Here is a 7691-nt window from a genome sequence, read left to right on the forward strand (position 1 = left end):
TTTTATGCCTGCATTTGGTGCCGAGAGGGCAGTGCCCACCTTTCATCAGCACACCCTCTGCATGAGCCTGGGAGTCCAGCACGATGACACTTTCTGAAGTCAGTCTGCTTGGATACACATCCCAATTCCATCATTTTCTACTTAATGTCTCTGTGCTTCCATGGGGAGGCAAGCGAGCCACCATGTAATGTCGCCATGGAGATTAAATGAGATAATTCACGTAGGGTGCATAGCTCGAAAGTGCTTGGCACACAGCCAATCCTTTATAAATATTACATATTTTGCAAAAGAGAAATTTGCTTCTTGATTCAAGACTGTGACTTCAAAACATGAAGATAAACGCCCTTAATGACACCCCATTCTTTATCAGCTTAGCTGCTTTGTTGTTCCCCAACAGTCTGAGGTTCTATCTGGTTTGAGGTTTTCTTTCTCAGTCTCTCTGCATTAATTCCACACTGACTCTGCTGCCTTTGAAACCCACACCAGCGGGAAGCTTCAGGGACTTAGAAAGATTTTAGTGCAGATGCCCTAGGAGGGCCATCTGTCCCAGGAAACAGGGAATGAGTTGGGGGAGGGGAAGGTCAGAGGAAGCTCATAAGCAACAGGGTTTCAGACGGTTTATATTTACTCCTGGAAGGCTGGCGGTGGGGTGGTCAGAATCCTTTATGCAGAACAAGTATTCCCCAAGATTTCTCATAGACGATGGACTGATTTCATACCTAAACTCAAAAAAAAAAAAAAAAGATAGAAGAAGAAGTTTGGAACTAAAATCTTGATTTCTGAACACTGTTCTCCACCAAAAGAAGCCAAGGGCTGTTTGAAACAAAGTCTTTTTCCAGGACTGGGGCAGGAAAAGGAAAAGAGGCTTCTGGAATATTTTTTTGTGCCAGAAAGTAAGGAAGTGTTCAAAAAATGAAAAGGACCTGTCAAAGGAACACAGAAACCAACTTGAAGGCGCTCTCACTCAGCATCAAAATAAATAAGGATAATCATGGATGATATCACTTGAAATAAAATAAAATTCCAAAAGCCTTACTAGTCGGTGACAGCCCGTGGTGTGGGACTCCTCACAGCAATGATGGGATCTCCATTTCAGGATGGGAAAGGGTTGAGGACTGACCCCACAGATGATCAGCTTCTGTATCTAAACCCATGTCAGAGAAGCAGGACTAAAAATTTTTATCATGATTCACATCCTCAGTGAGGTACTATCATCAATCAATAACCAGCTGGTAAGCTCAGAGGAGATCAAGCCTGCACCAGGACACCCATCCTTATCTTATTTTGGTCTTTGCAAGAGGAGGGAAATGCTAAGTGCAGGCTGAGAGCCTGGTGACACAGAAGAGAAAAATATTTTGAACTCTGTTTCTTAGGCAACATAAAATTTTGTGATATGTTGATCAAAGATGAAAAGCAGCCATGCAGAGTGATGAGTTTTGTCCTGAGAGGCTGGCAGATACCTTGAGGTACCAGAAATGACACTGAACTTCAGATAAACTAAAGGTATGTCTAGCAACAGTAGCCATATGTAAAATGAAAATGATGACCCCTCAACTTCTGTCCCTGATATGCATTTTCTAGAACCTTCTCCCTGTGTTCATATATTTTTCATCTCATCTATAACACATATGTAAAAACAAAAGCAAGTGCTTATATACACTTACTATTTGCTAGACATCGTTTTAAAGTATATATTAACATATTTTTTAATCCCAACAACTCTATGAGGTTGACACTGTTATTATCATCCCCATTTTATAGATGAGGAAATGAAGGCACAGAGAAGTTTTAATAACCCATCATGGGTCACAGGGCTTAGAGATCAAGGCTCGAATTTGAATATCGGTCATCCAGGTCCAGGACTGAGATCTTAATCATGGCAATCTATTGACAATCTATTGTCTCCAGACTTACAATGTGTATACACACTCTCTCTCTCTGTCTCTCTCTCTCTCTCTCTCACACACACACACACACACACACACTCCTATAATCATCCAAAAGTCCCTCTTTCAAGACAATTTCAGCAGGTGGGGAGAGTAAATATATTGAATTTATTGACAGATCATTTCTCATTCTCTATGGTCTGAGCAATACATGCCAAGTCTTTGAGATTCTGGAATATAGACTCAAATAGTTTATGACAGAATATCCAACATCCCTGGGGTGCCTGGGTGGTTCCGTTGGCTGAGGATCTGACTCTTGATATCAGCTCGAGTCATGATCTCAAAGTTGTGAGATCGAGCCATGCCTCTGGCTCTGAGTTTGTGGAGCCTGCTTGAGATTCTCTCCCTCTCTCTCCCTTCTGCCCCCATTCTGTCCTGCTTGCACTCTCTGAAAAGAAAGAAAGAAGAAAAGAAAATCCAATATCCCTTCAAAACTGTCTTGGATCTAAGTCTTTGGTTCAATGAATAGATTTTCTATTGTGGAATGTCAGACAGCCTCAAGTAGTAGGCAAATCCAAAATGTGGAGACAGTCAAGGAAGCTGTGCTACTCCCTTGAAGTGCTCTGGATGGGTGGCTGTCTTTGCTCTTGAGGCACTTGGCTGGCCCCACCTGAGTTCTGCCCCCATCCAAAACTGTCCATTCCCATTAAATTAGTGGTTTTTTTTTTTTTCTCAGTTCCACATTTGCCTTTTTATGCTTCAATTTCCTCATCTGTACAATGGGCTAATTAAAGCACTTATATCATGGGATCATTGGGACAATTAAGTAAGGTAAGACAATCTAAAGTTCTTAGAATGACTGGTGTAGAGTGCTTGAAGTGTCTATTGGTACTGCCTTTACACCAATTAAAAAATCCACTTTCTCCCTCATTTTCCATTTTGTGTGAGGGTTCCAAGTGGCATTTCCTGATGGACTGTGGACTGTTTCACCCATATCATGACACTACCATAGATGACTTCAGTTACTGATTCTTATGGATTAAAATATGTTCCCTCCAAAATATGCTGAAATCCTAGGCCCCGGAACCTGTGAATGCAGCCTTATTTGGAAATGAGGTTTTTGCAGATATAATTAAGCTAAAATGCAGCCATATTGAATCAGGGAAAACCCTAATCCAATACAGTGAGTGTCCTTAGAAGAGAAGACTTGTGTACACACACAAACGCATGTGCACGCGTGCACACACACACACACAGGAGATTGACACATAACAATACAAGCAGAGATTGAGTGTTAAAGACAACCACAAGTGAGAGACACCCAAGGATAGCCAGCAACCACCATCGGCTCAGAAAAAGCAAGGAAGTGTCCTCTTCTAGAGCCTTCAGAGAGAGCATGGCCCTCTAGACATCTTGACTTCAGACTTCTCGCTTCCACAACCATGTGAGAATAAATTTTTGTTGTTTTAAGCCACTCAGTTTGTGGTAATTTACTATATTATCCCTAGGAAATAGATACCCTGAGCTTTGCCCTTCCACATCCACTCTATGGGTTTTCCTTCTCTAACTTCCCTCCCTAGTGTCTCTCATTCATGTTTTTGTGCATGAATTTCCCCTCATCTAATGAAACATCAGATGAAATATTTAGTCACAATTGTCTGTGCCAGAAAATGCCCTGTTCTCTAGAGTTGGTGTTTTTTTTTTATTTGTTATACATTAATTCTTTCCCTACTGCAAAAATGTGACAGTGCAACAAAAGGCTCTGACACAGAACACTGAATTTCTTTTATTTAACTCTGTCAGTGTTAGGGAACAATGTGTTATCATTGGAATCAGAAGCCAATCTTGTCCTGCTGGGTTATCGTGAATCCTCATTTGGCTCTGGCCATTCATAATTTTGATGTCCTAATATTCTTTCAACTGGGAGACTGACACAGAAACCACTGTCATTTCACCGAGTGATTATTCAATTCTATATTCCTAAATCTCATTTTTTCGAGCTTCTCTGAGTTAAACATTACATTTTATTTCAGCTAAATCACCCCTGTAATAGGCTGAATCTTATTCTGTTAGAGATTTTGATGACTTCTCCATTGATGGAACATAAAACAGTGTCTAGCATATATACATTTTTACAGTTTAATTCTGGGCTCCCAAAAGATAAATTGTGAACCAAATGGGAAAAGAGACATGAATAAATAATGCCAGCCGAGCAGACTAAAATATGTAGGAAAAGTTAAGCCCCTCTCAGTAAATGTCAAGTATGAAATTGTTTTATATAATTTTATTCATTGGACCTAACCTACTCCCACAAGATTTCATTTGATTTTCAGAGATTGATACCATTATATTATGCATTTCAAGTATGAGATCAAAACATGCCCAGCACCAGACTTCAGTTTCTTGCACTGTGATGCAGAACCTGCTCTTATAATGGTGCGTTCTCTGGAACAGAGTGAAGTCTATGGTTCTGTGAGACCCTACCAACAGTGCTCGCAATGAACTGGAATGTGTGGGTAATCATTAAGTGAGGGCAGGGTTGAGGAACGAATCTCCATACTATAGCAGATCAGAGCAAGGAAGCTCAGTGCAAGACCAGAGGGGTCCCTTCTAATTTTCAACAGCTGTTGTCCCAGTGGAGATTGGCCACACATGTTGGCAGATTTTGCAGCAACTGGCAGCGATTGTTCACCAAGTTATTTGCCTTTTCTGTCTAGACACATGTAGCTAGATTACATATCCCAGTCTCCCTTGTGGTGAGCTATAGCCTAGTGACTGGGTTCTGGACATTGGAATGGGCATCAGAGTGGTATACTCCACCTTCAAGCATGGGCTACAAAAGTTTCTATACAATCTTCCCTGCTCTCTTCTTTCTTCTGCTAGCCAGACTCAGACAATTCAGGGAAGCCTCCAAGGCCCTAGAGTAGAAGCCAGCAAGCAGTTTCCTATGAAGTCCAGGAGTGTAAATATTTTAGATGTTAGAAGCTATCCAGTGTCTGTTGTGATTACTCAACTCTGTTCTTGTATTAGGAAAGCAACCTTCAATAATATATAAATGAATAAATGTGCCTGGTTCTAATTAAATTTTATTTACAAAAACAATGAATTTGGCCCACAGACTATAGCTTTCTAAACCCTGCCCTAGGGGACAACCCAAAGCAAGGACTAAGGGTTCCTGAATAACCATGGGGATTAGACCATCCTTTCCCCAGTCCACTGTCTTGACCTTATAGGCTGGGACATGTGTGAGGCGCTGACATGGGGTTCTGCTCCAGGCAGTCACTCAGGAATCCAGGCCAACAGAGGCATCATCTTAGCACACACTTTCACCATCACCCCACTTTTGAAAGGAAGTATCTCAAATAGTACCCTTCTTAGAGCTTCTTTCTAGAAGCAATGTATCATTCCCATTTACATTTTATTGGCACGTCACGGCATCTGACTACATCCAAAATGGAGAGTGGTCAACCACATGCCCAAGAAGGAAAGAGAATCCACTCACTTGTGAATGATACAATGATGCTATGCAACGTGATATAAAGCTATGGGTCATTTACATCCTAAGTGCAAGAAAAGTTTAGTCAGACTACTATCATCCTAAGGCTGAAGATTGGCCTGCTAAGGAGAAGCAAAGATGGTATTAGAACTCGGGCCATTGTGGGTGGAGCAGGCTTGGATGACATGTCTGGGTCTGGGTTTTCAGAAAGCATCCTAGGACACAAGGGAAATAGAAACTGTGGGAGCTATGGACAGAGAAAAGGAAGACTAGAAGACCTAAATTAGCATCCTAGATATAACGTTGCTTCCATCCATCCTGTTCTCTTCCATCTATGAGAATGATAGAATTAAACTGGCCCACTTACAAATGATCCCCGCCTAGGCTGAGCCATATGAGATCACCAATACTCCACTGTGTTTTACCTACAAAACTAGTTCTATAAGGTAAAACCTAACTCCTTACATTTTATTTTTTTAGCTTAAAGTTTCTTTTTTTTTTTAAGTTAAATGCAGTTAGGGCGCTTGGGTAGTGCAGTTGGTTAAGCAACTGCCTTCAGCTCAGTCATGATCCTATAGTTCCAGGACTGAGTACCTCATTGGGCTCCCTGCTCAGTGGGGAGTCTGCTTCTCCCTTTGACCTCTGCCATCTCGTGCTCTCTCTCTCTCTCTCATCCTCTCTCTCTCAAATAAATAAATAAAATCTTTTAAAAAAAATAAATAAATAAATTCAATTAGCCACATATAGTACATCATTAGTTTTCGATGTAGGATTCAGTGATTCCTTAGTTGCATATAACACCGAGGGCTCATCACATCAAGTGCCCTCCTTAATACCCATCACCCAGTTACACCATCCCCCACCACACCTCCCTTTCCACAACCCTCAGTTTGTTTCCCAGACTCAATAGTCTCTCATGGTTTGTCTCCCTCCCTGATTTCTTCCCATTCAGGTTTTCCTTCCTTCCCCTCTGATCCTCTGCACTACTTCTTATATTCTACATAAGAAGTTAAAAATAGAACTACCCAATGGTCCAGCAATTGCACTACTGGGTATTTACCCCAGAGATACAGATGTAATTTCTTATATTTTAAATATCACCTGCCTTTACTTTGAAAATAGAAGAACATAAAAGTTTAGTTCATAGAGTTAGAGAGTTCTACCCAAAAATGTGCTAAGAAACTAAAATATTCCCCGACTGAGTATGCATATCTAGTCCTTGAACATACTTATAAAAGGAGCAAGACTGCCCATATTCTTCTCTTGACACTGGCTCTTCTAAAGTTGTAATCACTCCAATTCTAAACCTAAGAAAGAAAAGATGAATGCGTGTTGAGCTCCAACTATGCAAAGGACTTAGAGAGAAGGACACAGTTGAGTTGAAATGAGGAGTAAGTGTCTGGCTGACCCCCAAGCAGCCTTGAGGATCTTTCTGTGCTGAGGAATGGAGCCTATAGCAAGCAGAGGTGCGAAGAAGCTATTATGAACCTGGCCATATAAGGTTGACCGGGAGCCTATCCTTCGGGATTAGGTCTGAGCCCTGCACTAAGAGGTTGGAGGCAGAGGTTGGCTGGGGCTATTTTCTTGAGGGATTTTATGAGATATAAGACTTCAGTGCTAAGTCTTGGGGTCATTGGGATTTTGTGCCTTCTTGATAGCAGGAACGGAGCAAGAGCAGCTGTGGTAGGGTCTCAGTGTACTGGCCAACCATCGGCAACAAGAAGAGGCCTGTGAGAAGATTCTTCATAAGCTTACGACAGGTAATCCCCTCAGAATCTCAGAAATAATGGAGAAAGACTGAGGAAGGAGAGAAGGGATGATGAGCTGGACCTATGCAGGGGAGGCCATTGGTCATAAAGATATGGACATTTCTTACGAAGTGAATTAGTCAGGGTTCTCCAGAGAAACAGATCCAATAAGGGGTGAGTGTGTGTGTGTGTAAAGAGATTTATTGTAAGGAATTAGCTCATGCAATTACCAAAGCTAGCAAGTCCCAAGATCTTCAGGGTGAGTCGCCAGGCTTGACATACAGGAAGGTCAATGGTGTAGCTCCAATCCAAAGACTGGCAGTCTCAAGACCCAGAAGGAGCCAGTGTTTCAGTCCGAGTCCAAAGGCGTTAAAAGAAAAAATAATATCCCAGTGTGAAAGCCATGAGACAGGAAGAATTCTCTCTTACCCTGGGTAAGGTCAGCCTTTTTGTTCTATTCAGGCCTTGGATGGACTGGATGAGACTCGCCTACATGAGGGACAATTGAGCCTCCTGACTTAAATGTTAATCTCATCCAGAAATACCCTCTCAGAAATACCC

The sequence above is a fragment of the Mustela nivalis genome (assembly GCF_964662115.1).
Source record: "Mustela nivalis genome assembly, chromosome: 14".
Taxonomy (NCBI): Eukaryota; Metazoa; Chordata; class Mammalia; order Carnivora; family Mustelidae; genus Mustela; species Mustela nivalis.